The 25,792-nt window shown below is 50.1% G+C and overlaps 1 protein-coding gene across 1 annotated transcript in view; it reads right to left on the bottom strand.

Moving 5' to 3' along the window:
- GNAL (G protein subunit alpha L) overlaps positions 1-25,792 on the bottom strand; it is a 144,402-nt gene that overhangs the window by 96,962 nt on the left and 21,648 nt on the right. The window lies entirely within an intron of this gene.

Genomic DNA, 25,792 nt, shown 5'->3' with positions numbered 1-25,792 from the left:
AGCGGGGCACCCCAAGAGGGCAGCGCGCACGGTTAGGTGCTGGGTCCCCGCCGGGCAGTTGGCCGAGCACAGCGCGGGAAGGGCGGGAAGGGCGGAGCTCTCCACCAGGTCCCACCAGGGCACCTGTCCGGGCGGCTGGAGTCCCCGCTCGGCCTTTGCCGTCGGACGCGCGCCTCCTTCGGTGTCCAGTCTTGCGCGGCGGGAGAGGAGAGGGAGGCGGCGGGGGCGCCGCGCAGGTGTTGTCCCGGTCTCTCAAAGAGACGCACCGGCCCCTCCTAGAGACGTACGGGCCCTGGCCAGGTCAGGGGCTGATACTCCACGGAGAGCCCGGTTCTGGGAGGGGGGCGCTTACAAGCAGCGCGCGTGGGGTCCCGAGCCCACGGTTGGCTCCTGCAGCCGCGGCCTCCCGGCTCCCTGGCACCCAGCGCCCGCGAGAGTGCTGTGGGCGCGCTCTCGCCGCCTTCGCCCGGATCATGCATATTCTATCAGGGAGGAGGTGCCCCGAGGCTCCCCCAGTCACACCGCCTTTGTTCCCATGGCGCTTTAGACGCTGCCTCGCCGCCCACGCCGCCGGTCCTTCCCTCCGCCCCCGTTCCTCCTCTGCAGTTCTTCTCAGCACCTCCTCCTCTTTTCTAGAAGACACGGTGGCCTCGAACTTGGCCTAGGGGCAGAGAAACGGGTGTGGGCGGGAGTCCGGAGCCTGATGTCCTTCTCTGTGACTCGGGGCCCCCGGAACACCTTCCCTTTGCCAGCAGGACCAGGGGACGCACCCTCTGCAGCGCGCCATCCCAGATGTGACTTCTGAGTCCGAGTCCGGGCCGCGGTGGAGACCTCTCTTACAGGCTCTCAGATGCTGCCAGGTCGTGGTCGCCGGGCTTACTGGACCCTGACCGAGGCCACACCGAGTCTTCTTTATGCGTTGGTTCAGCTGTGTCTTCCGGGCTCCGCAAGTCTCCAAATTCTCTTCGTGCTTGGCCCGTTGGCCTTCTAGCTCCACCCTCAGCCCTAACCGCACTGCCGCAAGCACTTCTCCACAGTGCAGAGACACCGGCCCCATCCCCGGGGCTATCATTCCTCCAACACCCCCCCACTCCCCCACCCCACCCCCGCCCAAGAGCCTCGCTAACTTTTTTTTTTTAAATATTTATTCATTTTATTACAGCCAGATACACACAGAGGAGGAGAGACAGAGAGGAAGATCTTATGTCGGATGATTCACTCCCCAAGTGAGCTGCAATGGGCCGATGAGCGCCCAATGCCTTGGGCCGTCCTCGACTGCTTTCCCAGGCCACAAGCAGGGAGCTGGATGGGAAGTGGAGCTGCTGGGATTAGAACCGGTGCCCATATGGGATCCCGGGGCTTTCAAGGCGAGGACTTTAGCCTAGGCCACGCCGCCGGGCCCTCGCTAACTTTTTCAATCCCCTCCCCCCCCTTCTAGGGCCTTGTTTCTCTCATCCATGTAAACACACGCGGTTCTGTCCGGTTCCACGCCAACAAAACCTTCACTTCTGGCCTGGAGGAGCCTGGCTTGCCAGTGAGCCGCTTCCACCTGCGTGGGTCCTCTGCACCCTAGTACACCCACATCTCTGACCATGGTCACATCAGGCCTCCAGCCTGGTGCCTTGCTGTCAGCCTTGCTGGGAACGTGTGGGGAGTGAGCCAGTGCATGGAAACTGGCTGTGTCTGATTGCAGATAAATCCCAGACAGAGTTCCTGCGTCCCAGTTTCAGCCTGACTCAGGCATGGACACTGAGATAACCCTAAGAGAGAGGCACTCTTGTCACCATCATTTTAACAGGTTGAGGATGAGGGGTATGCGTACCCAAACTCTTGCAGTCTGGTTGGAATTACTGCACAATACTAGCGTTGCAGTGTGCCTCAACAATCTTGCTTGACCCGAAAGAGTAAACATGTTTTCCAGGAACAGCATTTGGGCATAGCAGGCTGAGCTAGGGCTTGCAACACTAGCATCTCATAGCAAGTGCGGGTTCTAGTCCTGGTTGCTTTGCTTCTAATTCAATTTCCTGCTAACGGCCAGGAAAGAAGCAAATGACGGGCCAAGTGCTGGTGCCCCTGCGCCCATAGGGGAGATTTGGATGGAATTCCAGGCACCTCATTTCAGGAACTAGGCTCAATCCTAGTTACTGCAGTTGTTTAGAGAGTGAACCGTGAGACGGGAGATCTCTGTCTGTCTCTTTCACCAGCTGTTACTCTGCCTTTCAAATCAACCAGTCAGTCTTTTTAAAAAGTGCTTTCCTTATGTAAGGGGGCTTCAAAAACTTTCTGAAAAAAGGAGTTGAAAGATAGTTTGAATTTCCTCTGAACTTGTTGAGATCCCCTTGTAGAGCAATGAAACATTTTTTATGGAAAAAGCAGAGCCAATCTTTCAAGTTCATTTGTTATTTGAAAGGGAGGGAGAAAGAGAGGTAGAGGAATAGGGAGAGGAGAGAGAGAGAGAGAGAGAGAGGGAGGGGAGGAAGAGAGAGAGAGAGAGAGAGAGAGAGAGAGGGATCTTCCATGTACAGTTCTTGCCTCAAATGCCTGAAACACCTAGGGTTAGACCAGGCTGAAACAAGGATCCCAGAGTTCCATCCTTAAGGGTGGCAGAGCCAACACCTGTGGCCTCCCGAGGTGTGCATTAGCAGGAAGCTGGGCCAGAAGTGGAATAAAGACTTGAACCAAGATACACTGCTATAAATGTATGCGGGCCAGGCACGCAGAAGCTCCCGATATTTAAAAAGCATTTGTATTTAAAAAACAGTTATCTGGGCCCAGCACAACACTGTAGTGGTTAGAATCCTCACCTTGCACGCGCTGGGATCCCATATGGTCGCCGGTTCTAATCCCGCTTCCCATCCAGCACCCTGCTTGTGATCTGGGAAAGCAGTGGAAGCCGGTCCAAAGCCTTGGGACCCTGCACCCACGTGGGAGACCCGGAAGAGCCCCTGGCTCCTGACTCCGGATTGGCTCAGCTCCAACCATTGAGCTCACTTAGGGAGTGAACCATCAGACGGAAGATCTTCCCCTCTGTCTCTCCTCCTCTCTATATATCTGACTTTGTAATAAAAATAAATAAATCTTAAAAAAAAACCAATCATCTGGCCTTTTTTTTCCCCCTAGCTTGGTTTTAGAGGAAAGTGATTCTCGTTTGTATATCAAACCATTGGATCAGATTCCAAAATTCTAGCTGATGCAAGATTGGAGGCCAGGCTGTGCAAGCATCTGTTGCCAGGCAACTGCAGAGCAGTAGCAGCAGCAGCAGCAGCAGCGGCGGCGGCGGCTCACATCCCAGGCAGTGCACAGCCACCTGCCGGGATGCAGTGTGGCCGGTCCTGTAAGCCACACAGCAGAGCGCAGAAGACAGAAAAGCAGCTGAGCTCTGGAGGAATCTGAAAAGCTCAAAAGTAAAACAAAGTGGAATTCTCACTTAAAGTTTATGACTTAAAGCAGGTCTCAGAAATCTTTGCACATTTGAAAGTTTATTTACATCTCTTCTATGATTAGCTTTTTAGATTTTGAAAAACACTAAAAAATTTTTCTTTTTTTGCTTTTTTTAAATTGTTTTCGTGGAAGATGGTGAATGCTGGGGAACAAAAAGCCACCTGCTCTCTGATTAGCTGGAACTCTGGTCCCCCGCAGCAGTATGAAGAATATTTGTTTCCTGGTTTTATGGAGACCTTTTGTGGAAATTCACTTAACACTAGATGAGAGAAAGTCAAAATAGTTATTTCAGTTCATGACAGGCCTAGATTCAGGTGATGGCAGCAAGTCTGAAAAAAAACAGTGAGGGCCTGGACCCAGGGCTCAATTACTAATCCTGCATCTTATAGGTACCGGGATTCCATATGGGCGTGGCCTGGGAAAGCAGTCAAGGATGACCCAAGGCCTTGGGACCCTGCACCCATGTGGGAGACCTGGAAGAAGCTCCTGGCTCCTGGCTTTGGATTGGCTCAGCACCAGCCGTTGCAGCCCCTTGGGGAGTGAATGATGGGACGGAAGAACTTCCTCTCTGTCTCTCCTCCTCTCTGTATATCTGACTTTGCAATAAAAATAAAATAAATCTTAAAAAGGGGGGGGGAACAGCAACTAGAGTGAGGTACTGTACAAGTTAGTGAATACACCGACTTTTAACTTCAAAAATTAAAACGTCTATTTTTCCCATATTCTGTATTTTCTGTAATATTTGCATATTCAAGTTTATTCAGGATTTAAACTGCACAAAAACTGTCAGAACAGGGACACCGAAAGTTTTTTTTTTTTACCCTAACAAAGAGGAACAACATAGTTTACGAAAGGTGAACAAATAGTCACTAATAATTCCGTGGAATGATGCTGGTCCAGGAGTTGCCCACAGGCTGCCTGTGGTGGCTGCGGAGTGCAGTGGGCACCCAGCCCCCAGTTTGAGGTTCACCCTCATCCTACCGTGATAGTTTTCACACTTCTCTTGTTCTATTTTTCCCCTTCTTAGCATCTTGGTGGAAAATAACCTGGGCAGATCACGTTTCATTTAATCATGCTATTTTGAGTACTAAAATGTTAGTGTTACAATTATTTTAGCATTAAAACAGCAGAGCAGCAGAGCTCAATTCACAACCTAATTACAAGCCACCTGAGAAGTAGAAAAATATTTTGAAGGTCTATACGTGATGCCTTGAGACAAAACATTTTCACTTTATTGACATGATGTATCTACCTTTCTGTCCCTTGCTCCTACAGCAAAGTAATGTAGCAGCGTTCAGACAGGACATCCAAAAAGGAGAGAAAGGAAGACTTGTTTGCCGTTAAACAGGCAGCTTTAAACTCTAAAAATAAAACTCAACACAAACATCCCCATTAGCAAATCATTAAGAAAACCGTGTCTGACTCCACGCATGTCCCCAGTCTCAGGACTGAAACACCCTAAATAGAATATTTAATTCGGTACAGATAGGAGGGCAGTGGGAAGTGGGAAGCCACCAAATACACGGAATAGAAACAACAAAATATCCTGCAACACATAGCAGGGATCCCTGCCACCAGACTGGGAAATCCAGAAAACACAGTCAGTGAGGTGGAGAGAGATGGCTGAGAGACTTCCGTTTGCTGGCTTGAACTCCTCCCGGCTCTCCCATGTGGGTGGCAGGGATCCAAGCACTTGGGCCATCCTTCACTGCTATTAACATACGTTAGCAGTGAGCTAGATCTGAGATGGAACAACCAGGACCTCAACCCTCACTGACATACGATGTCAGGGTTGTAGGCAACAGTTTAACCGGCTGTGCCACAATGCCAATGCTGTATCTGATTCCTGAACCTCAAAGAGCCTAGCAAAATGTTGGATTGCATTAAACAATTATTTAAGTAATATGCTTTTCATTGTGATATGAATTTTCAATAATGTTCTAACCAGCTTTAAAGCTGGTTCTAGTTTTTTAAACTCACCAACATCAAATAAAGTAAAATACACACAAAATTTTTAAAAAGATTCATTTTATTTTTATTGGAAAGGCAGATATACAGAGAGGAGGAAAGACAGAGAGGAAGATCTTCCATCCCATGGTTCACTTCCCAAGTGAGCTGCAACGGCCGGTGCTGAGCCGATCCGAAGCCAGGAGCCAGGAGCCAGGAGCCAGAAGTCAGGAACTTCCTCCAGGTCTCCCATGCAGGTACAGGGTCCCAAGGCCTTGGGCCATCCTCTACTGCTTTCCCAGATCACAAGCAGGCAGCTGGAAGGGAAGTGGAGCTGCTGGGATTAGAACCGGCGCCCATATGGGAATCCAGCATGTCCAAGGTGAGGACTCCAGCTGCTAGGCCACTGTGCCAGACCCCAAAATACATAAATTTTGCAAACAAACTTTACACACGTGGACCAAGATTACCTCTTCAGAAATATTTTAAGATAAAAAATAGTTCCAAAACTTAGAGATGGTTCTAAACACCACATGTTTTTGAGTCATCGGATAACTATATTCACTAACCTATTTTAAAACTTTAAATGTATTTATTTCAGAAGGAGAGAGAGAGAGAGACTCTTTGAAAAGGCTCACTGTGAAAGATGGAGATAGAGAGAAAATGAGAGAGAGACTTTGAAAGGCTCACTTTGAAATACCACAATTACCACAATGGCCAAAGTCAGGAGTGCAAATCAGGTCTTGTACACAGGTGGCAGGAATTCACTGGAACCATCACTGTGGCTTTCCAGGATCTGCTTTAGGAAGAGTCAAGAGCTGGAGCCAGGAAGCGAACCTAGGGAATCCGACGTGAGTCTTCGACATCCCATCTTGTGTATGAACCACTAAATATCTACGTATTACAAACGTATTTTTTTAATACGATGAGTTAAATCCCACAATGCGCCTTGATTCGGAGCAAAAACAGACAACCATGTGGTCTGCATTTTAAATGCCTAATTATGATCTCTTGGTGTGGGTGAGGTATCAGAGGTGTGTGAGGTGAGGCAGCCGGAGCTCTTAGCACTGACAGGTGCAAGTTCAGCATCCCGTGTCTGCCTTACAACTGCTCTCATGGTTCAGTAACCGCAAGACAATACCCCGTAGGCCAAGCTGGCTGCTAGGATCAAATTTCCTGTCTGTATGTCACAGCCTCCTTCCGCGGGACACAGGGGCCATAATCTGCAATCACAAATGACAAAAGGCTCAGGAGACTGCAAGATCAACGCCCCATGAGCTCGAGCAGTTGGAGAAATGAGATCAGTTCAGGTAGAGTGTCTCTAATTTGAATACCCAAGATGGGAAATGTTCCAAAATTCAAAACTTCTTGAGCACTAACATGACATCTCAGGTGGAAAGTTCTAAACCTGGACTCACGGGATGGGAGCCAGTCCAAATGCAGGTGTATCGCCAAGGCTGCCTAGGATCACCTTCAGGCTAGGTGCATAGGCATATCTGAAACACAAATGAGGCTCACAGTTAGACTTGAGCCCCGTCCCTAGGTATCTCATGGTGTAATGCAAACATTTTAATGAAATCAGAAACACCTCCAGCCCCCAGCATTATAGATAAGGACATTTAGCTTGTACACCCCACTCATTCAGAGGCCCACATGTGACAGGGCACATTCAGAGGGCCAAGGGAAGAGGGTTGTGTGTACACTCCGTGGAACTGGGAAACACTTTTTCAGAGACGAGAGACTGAGGCACCTGTTGAAGAATGGAGAGCAAGAGAGAGACAGAGAGGGTGCAATCAGGCACAGGAAAACCTTAACAGTGGAAGGAAGGGAAGGAAAGGGAATGCGCATTGCCTTGGAGGAAGAGCGTGGTGAGACGCAGTCTAACGCTAACCCTAACCCTAACCCAAACCCTAACCCTAGCCCTAGCCCTAGGCCTAACCCTAACCCTAACCCTAGCCCTAGCCCTAACCCTAGCCCTAATCCTAACCCTAGCCTTAGCCTTAGCCCCAACACTAACCCTAGCCCTAACCCTAGCCCTAGCCCTAGCCCTAGCCCTAGGACTAACCCTAACCCTAGCCCTAGGCCTAACCCTAACCCTAGCCCTAGCCCTAACCCTAACCCTAACCCTAGCCCTAACCCTAACCACAACCCTAGCCCTAGGCCTAACCCTAACCCTAGCCCTAGCCCTAGCCCTAACCCTAACCCTAACCCTAGCCCTAACCTAGCCCTAACCCTAACCCTAGCCCTAGCCCTAACCCTAACCCTAACCCTAGCCCTAACCCTAACCCTAACCCTAGCCCTAGGCCTAACGCTAACCCTAACCCTAACCCTAACCCTAACCCTAGCCCTAGCCCTAGGCCTAACCCTAACCCTAGCCTTAACCCTAACCCTAACCCTAACCCTAGCCCTAGGCCTAACCCTAACCCTAGCCCTAACCCTAACCCTAACCCTAACCTTAACCCTAACCCTAACCCTAACCTTAGCCCTAACCCTAACCCTAACCCTAACCCTAACCCTAACCTTAGCCCTAACCCTAACCCTAACCCCAACCCTGAGAAAGTGGTGAAGCCCAGGCTCAGAGGGCAGGATGTGTCAGAGGGAAAGACAGATGCTCGGTGTTTCTAGAGTCCTTCAAACGTGAACTCTTCTGTGAAGGGTGTAGCCTAGTGGTTGTTGAGCAAGAGTGCCAGGGTCCCAGCTCCTCTTCTTTGAAGTTGTTTTTAGTTTCCTCCTCTGCAAATAGGTGAAGACAATGGTGTGCATCTCACAGCATTGTGATCAGAAGTTACAAATGAATGCGCCATCTCCTCTGCTAGCACCCGGGGCCTGGCAAGCAGAATGCTCTCCAAACCTGTGGTAAGTATTATTAATATCAACCAGGATTAATTCTACAAACACTCAGGTGTATCTATCTAATCCTCTGCATGAGGCAGCATGTTGATGCCCTTGAGGGGCTCCTGTTGTGTTCACAGGAACAGTGAATTTGGGAGCAGTTACTGGAAGTCTGTCGGGTCCCTGCTCACACAACTGAGCCAAGCACAAGCTGCTGGCAACGTGGAAGGCTATCAGACAGTCTAGCAAACCGTACTAATCATGCACCTGCAGAGGATGAACGGAAGAACAACAGGTGTTTGTGCACAGAAGGGGATGGTCACCAGTTCTAGGAGGAGAAAGTCTGATGCGTGCCACAACGCGGATGAGCCTTAAAGGTATTGCGCTGAGTGAAATAAACTGGTCACATACAGACAGATACAGTGGCTGGCGAAGACGGGGTGGGGGTGGGGAATGAACAATTATCCCTTCATGGCTGAAATTACAGTTTGGGAGAACAAGAAAAAAGTTCTGTAGACGGTTGGTAACGGCTACACGGTGCCAATGTTCTTAATGTCACTTAACTCTATGCAAGGCAGCTGATACAAGAACATCTATGTTGTGCAAACTTTGCCACGATCACAAGAAGAAATTCACAGTGCTATCTTCAGCGTGGTAAACAGAGGGAGAGGAAAAAAATCTTTCTGGGAGTGACAACACATGTTTGTGGTTAGTTCACCACAGTTCTAGTTTCTTACCACAGATGGCAGAAGGCAGGACCCTTTTTTTCCTTCATCTTCCGTCTATCTATCCATCTATCCATCCTTAAGCATTCCCTAAATGCCTACTATATACCAGCCACTTAAACTGCCTTTCCAGGGTGGATAAGGTGTCGTTCCAGCTTCAGGCAGTGTAATGATCTCACAGACAGGGAGGGACCTGCAGTCCAGTTCCCTGTAGAGGTCCGTTGGGGAGAGCACATGGAGGATGTGGTCAAGTCTCAAATAAAGCAAAAACCTCATTTCTTTCCTAGAGAAAAGGCTGTGCCTGAGTCAAGACCAAGACCCCTTCATCTTCATTTTGGAAAGAGGATGAGGGGTGCTGTTTTACTGCATCCCATTTGAGCTTTGAATGCACATTTGATTTGTGCTAGGGGCAGTTACACAGGGCCCGCACTGGGGCTGCCCACTAATGCCAGATGCTGAGCCCATCTGGAAGGAGCCATGAGCCCCCATTACAGATTGAAACACACACACACACACACACACACACACACACACACACACACACACACCACCTCTCCCTCTTCCACTAATTCCAAGAGGAAAAAAAAAAAAAAAAACCAAACAAACCTACCTCTCTTCCCACTCAGTTAAGCACATTAATCTGCATATAATGACTGAAGAATTAATTACCTCTTTGCTCAGTTGCCTTAGCAACTGGTTTCTTTTGAAGTCGGGCTTAGTTACAGAATTTAAAGCAACAGGATTCTCCATAATCAAATTCCAGATTGTATCAGGGTACTTTGGAAAGTTCATGAAAATGCATCTTAGGAAACAAGGATGCGCTGGTTTCAACATGTCTTGTATCCCGACGTAAATCCCTCTTTGGTTCTGCACCTGCAGGAACTTTTCGCAATGGCCTTGCATATAAATCATAACCTTGCCTTATCCCAGGAGGGAAGAGAGAGACCATATCCCTCTCCGGAAACTTGGAGATGTTCACAGAGCAGCTTGCTCAGCTACTGACCAGGAGCAGTGGAGACAAGAACGAGACTCAGTCTACACTCTCATCGCATAGTTAGTTTACACTTGTCATGATTTAGGGATCATCTGATAGATTTAAACAGCAGATCAGCGCAAAGCTGACATTCCAAAGAGACTCCCTCAAAGCAGACGAATCCCAAACCAATTTGGATGCTCTACGCACCTGCGCTTAGGCTGGCATGTGCCAGTATTGTGAATGTGAGAGCCAGGATTCTTAGGAGGAAGGAACACATACACACAGGACAAGGGTAAGGGAGGCAAGAGTGGCCAAAGTGGACTTGTGCCGGTATGTACAAATCCATGGCCTCCAAAGATACGTGGGCATGTTCAGGAGTATGCCCACCTATGCCACCTGTGGAACCAACAGAGGAGGGCTTAGACAAGAGGGGGCGTAGAAAGCAAGGGCGGATTTTCCTCATGTCAGTGCGTGCCGCTAGAGCGTGCTCCGGGAAAGCTCATCTGTGACGTGGAGCTCAGAGGCGACCACAGCCAAGCAAAGGTGTGAGCTACTACTCTGGGGGCAGATTCCTTAACACTCAGTCCAAGGGGACTCATAAGGCAAGGAGGCAGAGTCTTCTGCAGGCACCCCGTCCCCTACATCCAGGACACTCTTCCAACCCTTGCTACAAAAAACCCCGTTTCTTTGGGAGCCGGTTTCTTCAGGGAACCCCTGGCTAGCTCCTTTCCTTGTCACAGGTCACCAAAGCAGCTTGCCTCTGAGCAGTTCCCACCGGAGGCCGATTATTTCACAATACCCAGACCCCCTGAGTGTGCTGGCACTTGTATGCTTATCTGTAAGGCCGTGGATGTATAATTCCACATATGTACCCACCTTCAAGATGTCCACGGAAAGTGCATGCTGGGAAGGAACTATGCCCAGATCTCAACTTCTCTGGTATCAAAATGATTGCATCTTGGAGCTCATTTTCCAAGAGACGGTTTTGGGAGTCCTCTCGGCTTTCCTGGTCTTGTCTGCTAGAAACGCCAAGGAGGTCAAGTGTGTCCAGCAGCCATGACCAGCTAGTAATATTCTTCACCACAAGAAGGGACCAGACATTTTAAAAGGAGTGTGACTCGCTGTTTAATCCTGATTCAACATGAAGCAAATGCCTCTCCAGACAGGAAGAATGGGACGACCTGCAGGTATCTTTCATGAACAGAGATTCCTCCTCGTGATGGAGCTGGAAATGAAGGAAGCATATTCACTCTCATCCTGGGGACAGCGGCTACAAGGTCTCAGAGCAGAATACCTAAACCCTCGGAGACTGGAGCCCCTGATGTCAGGTGTGTGGTGTTGGCAGAACACACACACACACACACACACACACACTCTCTCTCTCTCTCTCTCTCTCTCTCTCTCTCTCTCTCTGTCACCCCTGATTGGTCAACTCCGTGGATGGAGAACCCACAGAAATGGAGGACTGGTTGTCCTGTCCTAGGGGCCCAATCGCGATGTGAAAGGAATGGGGTTCCTGCAATGAAGAGGAGGAGAAGTGTACCAAGGGCACCCTGAAACTGATGGGGCCCAGGAAGGGAAGGCTTTCATATCTGCTGTCTTGTCCTTCTGCATTCTCCAAAAAAGGGGAGGTCTGTATGTCAAGCCCCACTCCACCTGACCCCACTTGTTTGTGGAAATTTCATTCCTGCCCTCTCAACGCAGGGTGAGAGTGTCCCCAGGGCGAGAGTGAATATGCTTCCTTCATTTCCAGCTCCATCACGTCTGCTTCCCACAGAGGAGGAATCTCTGTTCATCCGCACATGGGCCAGCGTTGTCTCCGAATCCACTTTGGCTCAGTCCTGCCTGTTGACAGGGGCCATGTTCCTGTGTACCTCTACAGACCTCTGTGAGCCCTATACTCTGAAGGGACCCCAGGCTGGATCCCACCTGCCTTTCTGCATCTTCCCTGGCTGCTATGGTTCCTCATGAGCCAGGGATCTCTGCCAGAGCAAATTACTTCAAAAGAAAACTCCCCTGATGGGCGGTAGCTCTCCTGGTGAGCATGTGATTCAGGGCTGGTTGTTGGTCAGGCTGGGCAAGTAGCGCCACCTGTCGTCGGCAGGTGTGTGGGTTTGTTCTGGAGGGTGGTGGACCAGGCAGGGCCAAGCCAACCTTACCCCACCAACAAATGCAGGAGTCAGGCTGGAGTGCGGGTCATGCCAGGCTAGGCTATCATACCCACTGGTATGCCTGAGTCAGGGATGGGAGCAGATTGGGCAGGACTAGGCTGCAGCACCCACCAGCGAGAGTTGGAACTGGGAACGAACTGGGGGCAGGTGAGGCTGCAGCATACCATGGCAAAGGCTAAGAGAGAGGATGGACTATGCTGAGCTGGGTCAGAGCAACCACTGGCATGAGTGCGGGCATGTGTGTAAGAGCTGTGGCTGGGAACAGGCCCAGTCAGGGAGCTAAGGGGCCGCCCTGGCTGGGTTGTGGTTCCTACTGCTGAGTGCAAGGATTGGAACTGGAGCAGCAGCTTGTGTTGCAGTGTCACTTGGTATGGGTGTGGACTGGTTTCGGGGTGCACCAAACTGGGTTAGATTCCAGCACACACTGGTGCTCATGAGAGGCAAGGTGGGTGTAGAACGGGCTGGCCTAGGTCTTGGCTCCTGTTGAACCACTTGAGAGCTGTGTCTGGGTGTGGACCAGGTGTGGCTGTGCTGTAGCTCCTGACAGCAAGGACAGGAATGGGTGTGAGCCAGTGGGGCAAGGCTGTTGTACCTGCCAGGACAAGAGGTGGACTAAGTCAACTGGGCCAAGGACCCACTAGAGTGTGTGAGATCTGCCACTGGGAGAAGACCTGATAGAAGAGCTTGGGGAACTCCTCTGTCAGGATGCAGTCCTGCAGGTGAGTGCAAGAACCAAGACTGGGAGCAGCTCAGACCAGGCCAGGTTACAGTACCCACTGGCATATGTGTAGGTCATGTCTAGGGTGGGCCAGGCTGGGCCAGTTCATAACCCACTGGCAGATGTGAAAAGCAGGACAGGGTGTGGAATGGGTTGGGTCAGGCTGCAGCATCATCCAGTTCATATGTAGGGCCAGGACTGGGGGCTGGCTGGGCCACGTTGAGTAGCAGAACCCACCAGCATGAGCTGGAACTAGTGGTAGACCAGGCCAACTCAGGCTGCAGCACCCGCTGGCAAATGCTAAGGTGAGATGGGCCATGCCAGACTGGGCTGTAGCACCCAGCAGCACATGTGAGACCTGGTGGTAGTGGTAGTGGGGAGGGGTGTGAGTCCCATAGGGAAGCTGTGGGACTCTCCTGCTGGGTCACTGATCCTTCTGGGGAGTGTGAGAGCTGGGACTAGGGCAGACCAGGCTGGGCAGGGCTACAACGTCTGTGGCCTGCATGTGAATTGTATTAGGAGGAGAGATAGGCTAGGCTAACTGACTGTATCCACTGGAGCAGGCATGAGGCAGAGTAAAGGCAGGCTGATTGGGCTTTGCCATAGCATCAGCTGGCAAGTGCTGGAACAGGGGACAAGTCCTGTTGAGCTAGGCTGCAGAACTACCTAGAGAGTCAATATCCAGGGCAGGGAGTAGGCCCAGGAGGGAAACTGCGGGCATCTCTCTGATGGGCTACAACTCCCACTGGTAAACATGAGAACCAGACTAGGGGGTGGGTCTGGTTAGACAGGCAGTGTCACCCACTGGCATGAGTGTGAGCTGGAGGGTGAAGTCCGTTGGGATGAATTAGGCTTCAATGCCCAATTATGTGTACAAGAGCTGAATGGGAGGTGGGACAGACTGGACCAGTCCACTGTACATGCTGACAGGCACAGAAATCAGAGCTGGGTGCTGGTCCAGTTGGGGGGTATTGGGGGGACACTCTCACTGGGTGGCAGCTCCCAATGGTGTACGGAAGAGCTGACTATATGGACGGCAAGATTGGGCTGGAGCTAGATCTGACCTAGCAATTGCAACTACCCGTGTGGATGTAGGCTGATGTAGGTGACAGAATGAACTGGACCCTATACAGGTGGGCACACACACAAGAGATAGGTCTCACATGAGATTTCTTTCAGGGTCTCCCAAACTAAAGCGCTGAACTCATACAACTCCAACCACGGGGAGAGTGGCAGGACCTGTGACCTGACAATAGAGTGCATGTGTCCAAACTGGGCCTCCTCAGTGGCTCTGACAGAGCAGTGGATGGCGTACCCAGAACACATGGAGGATATGTCAGAGCATAGCAGGGGAAGGAGGGCAGAACAAATTGGTCAACTACCCAATAAAGTGTGATGGCAAATTTCTGGCTGAACGGAGACTCAGAGGTGAACTGTGTCAACCAATAGACCTTGGAAGGATAGCCTCACCCTAGGATCTGCAAGACTGATAACATTTCAGAACTATCAAAACCACTTAAGCAGAACCCTTGGTGTATGTTATGCTGCACATCAAGGTGACAAAATGTCACCTTGTGATGACATGGTGTGGCTGATCCTCATCCAGGGGTACTGAGGTAGTTGGGAGGAGGGTGTGGCTTTTCCCTTTATCTTCTCTCTTCCCCTAGATACAGGAAGAAGAAAAACAATGGTCTCACTCACTTTCCCCTGACCCTGGACCTTTCCCACCCTAATCAACTATGTAAACATCATCAAAAATAAGATTAAAAAAAAAAAGCTTTTGAGCTCTTTTTCATTAAAAAAAAAAAAAAATCCTGCCAAAAGTCCATTTCTAAGGGCTTTGTTAGCTCAAAGTTCCCCCTAGCCAGGGAGGGAAGTCTCCACTGTTAGCCTCCATTTATGGGTAGTGGATGCTTCCTAGGAGCCTGGCGTCCTAAGTTAGTTCCCGAGCTACTGCCAAGGGTCCCTGCTGCTCACTGAGGGTAGTGTACCTCTGTGCCACCTGCAGGCTCTGGGCACTCAGAGGCCAGATGTGACGGTGTCCCCTGAACCCCCACTCTGCATGGTTTGATAAAAAGAGGTTTTTGCTCTTCCCTAACTGCCCAGATCCACCAAAAACTTACGGCGACCCTGCAGAGTTAGTTTTCTCTGAACTAAGAGGTGTTCGCAAGAGGAGGCGGCCAGCCTCTCCCCACGGTCCCTTCATGGTTCAAGTGTGGGAGCATTTTTGCTAAATGGCCTTGGGTTCAGCTTGGGAACCTGCAGATCCAGGCTTGGGCTTCATTTGTTATTTTTGTTGCCTGTAAAGTCTGTGAGTTACTCCCAGTTGAGGAACGCCCTGGCAATGGGAAGGGGCTGCTTTACTCCGAAGCCAGGGGTTGGGTGCAGGGGCACCTGCCCACCCGTGGTTAGCTCTGCCACCTGGGGGAGCACTGGAGCTCCTCTGTGCAGCAACTCACCACTGCACACAGCAGGAAGCTAACAGACGCTGGCTGCTCCTGAGGCAACACGACTTGACTCCCATATCCTCTTGCACAGCTGGAAGATGCCACGAAACCTCCTTGAGGAACTGTCCGTTTAGGTCTAGTGTCCATTTTAAAATGAGCTACTGAGTTCCCTTTCCATGTTCAATAGTAACCCCTCATCAGCTGTGTAATTTACAAATATTTTCTCCCATTCTGTGAGTTGTCTCATCACTCTGTTGATTGTCCCCATTTGCTGTGCATATATTATTATTATTTTTTTTTATTGCAAAGGTAGAGTGACAGAGAGAGAGGGAGAGCCACAGAGATCTTCCATCTTCTGGCTCACTCCCTAAATGGCTGCAATAGCCAGGGATGGGCCAGGATAGAACTAGAAGCCTGAACTCCATTCTGATCTCTCACATGGGAGCAGGGGCCAAAGTGCTTGGCCAGTCTCTGCTCCTTTCCCAGGTAAAGCAGCAGGAAGCTGGGCTGGATGCAGATCAGCTTGGCCTTGAACCCTGTTATGAAATCGCAGGGGGCCCAGTGAGATGGCTTGATTGGCTAATTCTCCACTTTGCACGTGCTGGGATCCCCTATGGGTTCCGGTTCACATCCTGGCTGCTTTATTTCCCATCCAGCTCCCTGCTTATGACATGGGAAAGCACCAGAAGATGGTCCAAAGCCTTAGGACCCTGGCATCTGCATGGGAGACCTGCAAGAAGCTCCTGGCTCCTGCCTTTGGATTGGCTTAGTTCTGGCTGTTGTGGCTGTTTGGGGAGTAAACCAGCAGATGGAAGGTCTTTCTCTCAATAAATGTGCCTTTCAAGTAAAAATAAATAAGTCTGCAAAGAAAAGAAATAAGAGGCGGCTTCTTATTGTGCCAGATACTTCTGAAATTGATGTAATCTTGTATTTATTTGTCTTGGGTTGCCTATTTTGGGCGGACTATTCCAAATTGCTCTAGCACTTCCTCCAATTTTTCTTTCAGTAGTTTCATATGTGCTGGTCATACTTTAGTCTGTTCAGGCTTGCAGAGTGACTCTTCCTGAGTCTCCGGTTTCCCCAGTACTCTTGATTACCCAGATGACCCTTCCCACAGTGCGTGCTCTTGGCACATGTGCAGATCAGAGGACATAGACGTACGTGCAGGCTTACATCCAGGCTCTCTGATCCCTTATCTAGGTGTCGGCACCCTGCTGTTTTAGTCACTATAGCTTTGCAGTGTACCTTAAAGGCAGATAGTAATGGTGGCTCTTGCTTTGTTCTTTTCAAGCAAGAGTGTTTTGATTGTTTATGTTTTTTGTTGTTGTTTTGGGCCTGCACAATGGAGTATTACAGACATAAAAAGTATGAAACCCTGTTACCTGCAGCACATGGATGAACTAGAGAACACTATGTTAAATGAAAACAGTCACAGGACTTGTCTAGCAGGATCATATCCTATTACCTGACATGATGATGGAGCAGGAGAAGGGTCACATTAGGCAGGGCCATTACACTAATTAGCACTCGAGAACCATACCCGGGGGTAGATTCTGTGGGGGATGTGTGGGCCAAACCCTGTTGAAATATTAACCCCACTGGTTAGCTTAAGAGTTGGGGTGGTGATGGGCTAAGCTAGGTGTGACCAAGGAGCCTGCTATCACTCATGGGTAAAGGAACCAACAACAGTCTGGACTGGTCAAGGCAGCAGCACCCAAATGTGCATCCTAAATAGGGTGTGAGGTGGGACGGGCTGCAACGTTTACCAGCTCATACAAGGCCAAATGGAAGGCCAGACTATGCCAGGCACTGGCCTAAAACCTAATGGCATGTATGAGAACTGGGTCTGGGAGTGGATCAAGTGAAGGAACTTGGGAAACTCCACTGGTGGGTCATAGCTCCCGCAGGTGAACATGTGGTCCAGACCTGGGGGTTGGACAAGCTGGGCAAAGCAGTTGCAATGGCTGACCAATGTGTGGGTTGGTACTGGAATGAAGTGGACTGGGCAGGACTGGGCAAACCTTAGCCCACAAGCAAAATTAGAAACCAGGATGGAGCACAGGTCATGCCGAGCTAGGCTCTTGTACCTACTGGTCTGCGTGAGCCAGGGATGCTAAGCCACAGAGTCTAAGGCAGAAGTCGGGACAGGGACAGGTGAGGGGCTGAGCCAGGCTGAGTCAGAGCAATCACTGATGTGTGCATGATCTATGGCTGGGAACAGGCCAGGTTGGGGAGCTAAGGGGACACCCTAACTGGGTTGAGGTTTCCACCAAGGGGCGCGTGGCTGGAATGGGGGATGCGTTCTGGTCAGGATATGATTGTAGTCTCCCTTGGCACAAGTGTGGACTGGGATTGGATGCACCAAGCTGGGCCAGATTCCAACACCATCTGGTGTTCTGGAGGACCAGGGTAGATGTGGGATGGACTAGGCAAGGTCTCAACCCCTACTGAGCCATGTGTGAGCTGTATGTGGGTATGGACGAGCCGTGGCTGGGCTGAAACATCCAACAGTAAGAACCAGATTGGGTTGAAGGCCAGTCAGGAAAAGCCACTGTTCCTGCTAGAACAGGAGGTGAACTGAGTAGGATTGGCTCATGGACCCCCTGGTATGTGTGAAATCTGGCATTGGGAGAGGTTCTGATAGAGGAGCCTGGGCAATTCCTCTGGCAGGACACAGACCCTGCAGGTAGGTGCAAGAAGCATGATAGAAAACAGCCCAGAACAGGCCATGGAAAAGTTTCCCACTGGCATACATTAGGCACGGGTCAGGGGCAGAACAGGCTGAATCATTTCACGTCATCCACTGGCGAATCGGAGCACCAGAACAGAGTGTGGGTTGAGCCAGGTTTGGTCGCGACAAAAACCAGTGCACATTATGGAATGCCAAGGTGAGGTTACCTGTACCAACTGTGACCGCAGTGCCCAACCAGCACACGTGAGAACCAGGAAGGGAGGGGGTGGAGCTGTCAGGGGGAATACGAGGGGGTGTTCCCCTGCTGGACAGCTACTCCCACTGGAGAGCGTGAACTGGGATGGGGGCAGACCAGACTAGACAGGGCTACAACACCTGTGGGCCTCATGTGCACTAGATCAGGGAAAAGCCAGGCTGGGCTGATTGTTCCTACTGGTACTAACTACAATTAGAGTGGGTGAGGGTGGGTTGTGTTTATATGCAGCATCAGCTGGCAGAAGCTGGCACTGGGGGCTATTTCTGTCAAGTTAAACCATAAAACTACCTGGAGAGTGCATAATTCAGGAGTGGGAGTGGCCTGGGAAGGAAATAGTGGGCTCCTCCCTCTTGGGTTACCACTCTCACGGGAGGGCCTGAAAACTAGGACAGGGGCTGGGATGGCTAGACAGTGAGGCACCTAACAACATCCATGGGGGCTGGATAGTTGAGCTGGTTAGATGGAACTAGGCTTTAATACCCATTGACATGTATGAGAGCCGAATGGGATGTGGGACAGACTGGACTAGTCTGCTACACATACTGGCAAACCAAGGTAGGGGGCAGGCCTGGTGGGGGTTACTGAGGGTCGCTCCAACTAGGCTGCAGCTCCCACTGGTTTATGTGAGGACTGATTGTGTGCTGGGCAGAAGCAGGCTGGACTGCAACACCAATTGGTTCCAGTGGAAGTCAGGGCTGAGAACAGAACCAACCCAGCAACTGCAACCGCCAGCTTCTTGGGGGTGATGGATGGTGCTGGGCCCTGTACTTGTTAGTAAACACAAGAATCTGGTCTGGGAACACCTCAGATGAAGTTTCTTTTGGGATCTCCCCAGTTGAACTGCTGAACTCAGAACCCTAACCATGAAAAGACAGAGGGCAGAACAAGTCAATCAACCACCTCAGCTATGTGTTGGCAGTGAAAAACTGGGCAAACGCAGACTCTGTGATGGACTATGTCAACCAGGAGATTCTTCAACGACATCATGCTTGGAGTGGCAAGACTGGCAGCAATTCATAATTGTTGAACTATCAAAATCACTTGCGAACACCCTCGGAGCATGCCCCACATTAGGCACCTGGGATAGGCGAGAGACTGGGCGGTTTTCTCCCTTAACATGCCCCTTTACCTCAGATACATGAAGCAAACAATGTGGGAAAAAAATGATAATAGTCTGTTAAAAAAATGTTATTGGGCCCGGCGGCGTGGCCTAGCGGCTAAAGTCCTCGCCTTGAAAGCCCCGGGATCCCATATGGGTGCCGGTTCTAGTACCGGCAGCTCCACTTCCCATCCAGCTCCCTGCTTGTGGCCTGGGAAAGCAGTCGAGGACGACCCAAAGCTTTGGGACCCTGCACCCGCGTGGGAGACCCGGAAGAGGTTCCAGGTTCCCGGCATCGGATCGGCGCGCACCGGCCCGTTGCGGCTCACTTGGGGAGTGAATCATCGGATGGAAGATCTTCCTCTCTGTCTCTCCTCCTGTCTGTATATCCAGCTTTCCAATAATAATAAAAATCTTAAAAAAAAAGTAAAAAAATGTTATTGACCTGCTATTTACAAAATGATTATCATTGATGGAAGAGGACATCTGTTTCTTCCAGGTCATTTATTTGTAACGCAATGGCTTTTTGAGCAGTGTTTCATATCCGTGCATACTGTAGGCTGATGGAGCCAGGAATTCTGTTTTGTGTTTAGCCTATTTGACTTTCTCTGTAGTGCTGGCACTTAGAAGAAACTCAGAACTGAACTGCTGAAACAATGATAAGAAATTAGGAATGATCACTAAAGCTACAGGGAAACATTTGTTATTTGAAGAATTATGGAAAGCAAGTCTTCACCTTTTGATCCAGTCATTTAAGAGTTCTGCACTGCTCTGTGTAGATATGTGCAATGCTACCATGACAGAAGCTATGACGATAATATTTATTTACAATAATGGAAAAACATTATGAAAGGTTATTTGTAGGGACAAGTCACTGCCGTTGGAAGTCTGCTCATGAAAACATCCTTTGATAGGTTCATGAGAGCAAACATGCTTATTCTACGTTATTTTGTCTACTAAAAATGATTCATATCTTCATGGTAATTTTTCCATTTGTGAATTATTTGATGCTGGTACACAGTTGTGTTGTGTAGTGCACTCACAACTTAAAAGATGTCTCTCAAAAAAAAATAATAAAAGCAGTCAGCTATGGGAGACAAGTACTGTATCATCATTTATAGGCAGAATCCTTAAAAGCTGACCTCAGGGAAGTGGGAGAACTGAGTGGTGGTTCCCTGTCACTGGGGAGTGTAGAGGGAGGGCTGACTGGGGAAATACTGATGAACAGGTACTAGGTTATAGTTAGAGAAAAGAGTTCTGGTGTTCCACACCAGAGCAGAGCAGAGCAGAGCAGAGCAGGGAGGTCATGGATAACTCCAGGTACTAGTTCCAACAAGCTGGAAGAATGTTGGTCTCGCTCTAAAGAAACGATGCATGTTTGAGGAGATACTTTTCTGACCCAGCCTCACATGATGTCTACTTGTCTGAACATCACATGGAACTGCATACTGTACAATTCATGCTAATTTTAAAAGAAAATATAGGTCTTTCTTCCTAGCCAGCCTTGTATCTCTTTGCAAGAGCACCACCTCGTGATTGTCTTGAGGAATAACACAACTGTGCATGCACAACTTGAACTTTTCTAACACACCGGGCTTGGGTTTGTTTGTAGAGAGGGGAAACTGGGGCCAGTACGATGGCCTGACTTGCTAATCTGTTTGCGAACACTGGAATCCCATATGGGTGCCTGCACTTCCGAACCAGCTCCCTGCTTAAAGCCTGGGAAAGCAGTGGAGGACGGGCCCCCTGCATCCACTTGGGAGACCCAGAACAAATCCCTGGCTTTGGATCAGCTTAGCTGAAACCATTACGGCCATTTGGGGAGTGAGCCAGTAATTGGAGGGTCTTTCTCCATCCTTCTCTCTGTAAATCTGCTTTTCCAGTAAAAATAAACATTAAAAAACAAAGAAGGGGTGCTGGGCCTGCCTTTGTCACTCCTTAACAAGATGCTATGCAGTGCTCTTTTTCTGCCGTTAATTGAAAGCCAGTTAATCAAAGCTGAGAAAGCTGGTGTTTTCACACGACTGCAGGTGTCGCCTGGACCCTCCTCTTTCCTTCCCTTTCTGCATCGTACTGTCCAAACGAATTCCCCTGTGGTCACAGCAGCTGTGAAATGAACTCACCGACATTACTGGGTTTTGCTGACTCCATATTTACATGCATAAAACAATGCTTCTAGGCTGAGACACATCTTGTTTTGAAACTATGTCTTCTTCCATCTCTCCACATTTGCAAATGCCAGGAAGCCCCCTCTTTAGAACCTGGGGATGAGCACCTTGGACCCGCTGACACACAACAAAATCCAAGGACTGTGTAAGCTGGGCTTAGCACCCCAGAGATTGTATAAGCTGGGCTCAGAGCCCCAGGACTGAACAAGCTGGACTCAGCGCCCCAGGACTATATGAGCTGGGCTCAGCACCTTATGGACTGTGTAAGCTGGGCTCAGTGCCCCCAGGACTGTATAAGCTGGGCTTAGTACCCTAGGGATTGTGTAAGCTGGGTTCAGTGCCGCAGGGACTGTGTAAGTCGGCTTCAGCACCCCGGGACTGTGTAAGCTGGGCTCAGCGCTCCAGGGACTGTTTAATCTGGGCTCAGTGCCCCAGCACTGAACAAACTTGGCTCAGCACCCCAGCATTGAACAGGCTGGGACTCTACACTTCCCAAGCATAGAGGTCTATGTGTGTTTGCATCCCTGGTGGCTGGTCCAGTGCCTGGGACACAGAGGCAGTTCAGGAAATCCTTCTTAGGATTTGCTGAATGGACACCAAAAAAATGCAGTGGGGGTGGCACTCCCCTGGCTGAGCCAGGTGCATGCAAACTCACGGGAAGGCAGAGTGTAAGCAACATCCGAATCTGCAACCACAAGATTCTTATTCAGAATTCCACAAGAATCTTGTGAGGCAACGGAGGCTTAAGGAGGCTGCAGGCCTGGCCAGGAGCCACTCTCCCAGTGTAGGATCCATGGGCTACTCCTTCTCCTGGTGTGTGCCACTAGCCACACTGGGACCACCTCTTGGCCACTTGGCCTTAACCTCTGGGGCCTGGATCTTCACCCTATTTTCCTTGAATCAAGAGTTCTCCCAGAAAGTTATTTTTAAAGGTAGCTGGTGGATCAGAGAAACAAACAAACAAACAAACCAAAAAGTAGCAGGTGAGAAAGAACGAAGGCCATGGCAGGGCACAAGGAGGGTACGGAGGGATCCAGGCTGCGGACTCCAGGAGGGAGGTGGGGGGAGGAGGGGAAAAGGACGGGACCTCCTGCAGCTGGACAAGCTGTCTGAGACCGGGTGCAGGAAAGTGTGGAATTTGGGGCTCCAGTTGCCATGAGGCCCGAAGAAAGGCTGTAAGTGAGAAGGCTTGGGAGTGTACTTGGGACAGGGATTCCTTCCAGGCAGCCCAGGATGGCTCTTTTTTTTTTTTTTTTTTAAAGATTTATTTTATTTTTATTACAAAGTCAGATATACTGAGAGGAGGAGAGATAGAGAGGAAGTGGAGCTGCCGGGATTAGAACCAGCGGCCATATGGGATCAAGGCAAGGACCTTAGCCACTAGGCCACGCTGCCGAGCCCCCAGGGTGGCTCTTGAAGGGACCCAAGGGAGAGCCGAGCCACGGAGGAGTGACGCCGTGCCACACGTTCAGCAGGACTCAGTGGTTAAAATGTCTCTCACCATGCCTGCATCGCATACGGCAGTGGCTGGGACCAAGTCCTGACTCTGCTCCCAACTCCAGTTTCTGGCTAACCCACATCCTGGAGGCAGCGGGGGATGCTCAGGTAATCGGGCCCTGCCACCCACACTGGAGTCTGGCTGAATTCCTGGATCCTGGCTTCGGCCCTTGCGGAGTGAAGCAGGGCATGGGAATGTTCTGTCATCTTTCTGTCTTTACCTTCCAAGTAAGTAAATAAGAAAAAAAAAGGCAACACAATCTAAATCTGGCTTTTCTTTAAACAAACAAACAAACAAAAACAAGACCAGGCCAATTTCCCTAAGACATTTGCCATTCAGTTGCGTGTTCAAACTATAGTCCCAAGGCGGCGCTCTGGGGCCATGGGGGGGGGAGGGGCAGAAGCAGTAGCCCCATGGACAGCTTGGCAGCAATTGGGTAGCTGTGATAGCTTGGTCTTCCACCCTGGGCTTCCAGCTGAGGTCAAGGTTGAATATTTTAGGAAACCATTGAGGTTGTGAAGTATTTCCATGAGATTTCCTCATCCGTCTCTTGGGATGCTGATTCTTGCAATCTTGAGTCTCACTCGTGTGGTTACATGTGGATGTGGGTCCTTCAGATGTGGCTGATGCGAACAGAGCAGAGCAAGTGCCTGTGGAACCCTCCAGGTAGACGGCTTGGCTGGGAGCCCATGGCACAGAGTGAGGAAGAAGAGCTCCCATCTCAGGGAGGCGTTCCAGTCCTCTGTGTGCTGTGTACTTTCTAGCGAGGGCTGCGTAGGTCATGATTCTGGTGGCAGGAGGGTTGCAGACAGCATGGCCCCTGTGCCTGGCAGGGAAGCACAAAGGTGACCGGTCGTATGCAGAGAGGCTTGCGTGGAGCACAGAAACAAGGGACTGGGAGTGGCCTGGCTGCTCTGGTCATTACAACTCTCTGTTGGGAGAACTCACCCACTACTTCCAGGCAGGACCCACTGCCTCCAGAATGAATCACCTGCTCACAAAGATGGAGCTCCATGGTTCCATCACCGGCCACTGGAGCCACCTTGGAGGTCAGTCACGCCTGCCACTCCACAGTAACCCCTGGACGTCAGTCACACCTGCCACTCCACACCATCTGCTGAGGACCTAGTTTTCAGCACCTGAACCCCAGGGGTACAAACTGTATCCATCAATGCCACAGCAGGTGCCCTGCGGGCACACAGTACATATCAGGGCCCTGTGATAAGTGTGAGGAGGAACACAGGGCAGCCCAGAGTGGAAGGGTCAGAGGTGAGAGTTCTCCAGAACAATCAGGGTGGGAATCGGCGCCACAAATGGAATGAGATAACACTGAAGGCGGCATTCACAGTGCCGGGCCATCCAAATCAATTTGAAAGGCAAAAAATGATTTCTCTGTATCCTATCTGAAGAGGGCCAACAATGAACAACAGGAATATCGGGAAATCAACAGGTATCCACTGGAGAGGCCTAATTCAGCACCTTCTGGTTTCTGTTTGTTTCCCAGTGTTTATTTTTTTTTTTATTTTTATTTTTTAAAGATTTATTCATTTTATTACAGCCAGATATACACAGAGGAGGAGAGACAGAGAGGAAGATCTTCCGTCCGATGATTCACTCCCCAAGTGAGCCGCAACGGGCCGATGCGCGCCGATCCGATGCCGGGAACCTGGAACCTCTTCCGGGTCTCCCACGCGGGTGCAGGGTCCCAATGCATTGGGCCGTCCTCAACTGCTTTCCCAGGCCACAAGCAGGGAGCTGGATGGGAAGTGGAGCTGCCGGGATTAGAACCGGCGCCCATATGGGATCCCGGGGATTTCAAGGCGAGGACTTTAGCCGCTAGACCACGCCGCCGGGCCCTGTTTCCCAGTGTTTAAAGAGCAACGGTTTTCCTGCAGTTAAGAATGGGAAAAACAGTGTGTTGGTGTGGATGACATCTCATGATTCCTGTTTCATGGGGGATAGATTAAATGGCTGCTGTTATCGTTTGTGAAGGAGCTTGTGTTGAGAAATAAAGTTTATATTTAGATCCTATTTTCATGGCCCCTTTGAAGTCTCCTCGTGCGATGGTTTCGCTTCCTGAAATTTCAGTTACCTGTGTGGTCAATTTGTGGTCTGGAAATACTAAACGCAAAAATCACACGAGTAAATAATGCATAGATTTTAAGTTGCAGTGAATTCTGAGCAATGTGATGAAATGTCACCCTATCCATCCCACCAGGGCAGTGAGCCACCCTTTTGCTCAGTTTTCTTTCATTTCATATATGATCCACCTTTTAACCTTGGGAGCCTCTGGGATAGCAGAGTGACTGCTACAGGGTCACAGTGTTTGTAATTAAATAAGCCAGGGAATGAAAACAATTCACGTATGTGAAAAGTAAGCCATGAAGTACTGCCTTTAACTGCAAAGGTGAATGTCTACATGGGCATGCGCATACATGGGACAGAGTCTACACACAGAGCAGAGTATCCTTAGAGTTTGTGCTGTCTGAGGTTGCAGGCATTTGCTCTGCGGGTAAGTGGAGCCACAGTCTAAAGCTATAATGATCTGATTAAGAGGCGCTCAGGCCAACAGAACAGGACAGAGAGCTCAGCAGTAGCCCACTGTTAGTCAACTGGCCTTCAACAAAGGACAGAGGCAAGGACAATCTTTTCGGGGGACTGGGGCTGGACAGTCCTGTGCAATGTACCTGAAATAGAAAATGCTAGCAGCACCAAATGCTGGTGAAGACGTGGATGAACAGGACCTCTCATTTATCACTGGTGGCCACGTGAAATGGAACAGCCACTCTGGGACACAGCTCAGGGGTCTTTGACAAAACTAC

The sequence above is a fragment of the Ochotona princeps genome, chromosome 21 (assembly GCF_030435755.1).
Source record: "Ochotona princeps isolate mOchPri1 chromosome 21, mOchPri1.hap1, whole genome shotgun sequence".
NCBI lineage: Eukaryota > Metazoa > Chordata > Mammalia > Lagomorpha > Ochotonidae > Ochotona > Ochotona princeps.
The sequence above is the reverse complement of the archived record's forward strand: the minus strand, read 5'-3'. Positions and strand labels throughout refer to the sequence as shown.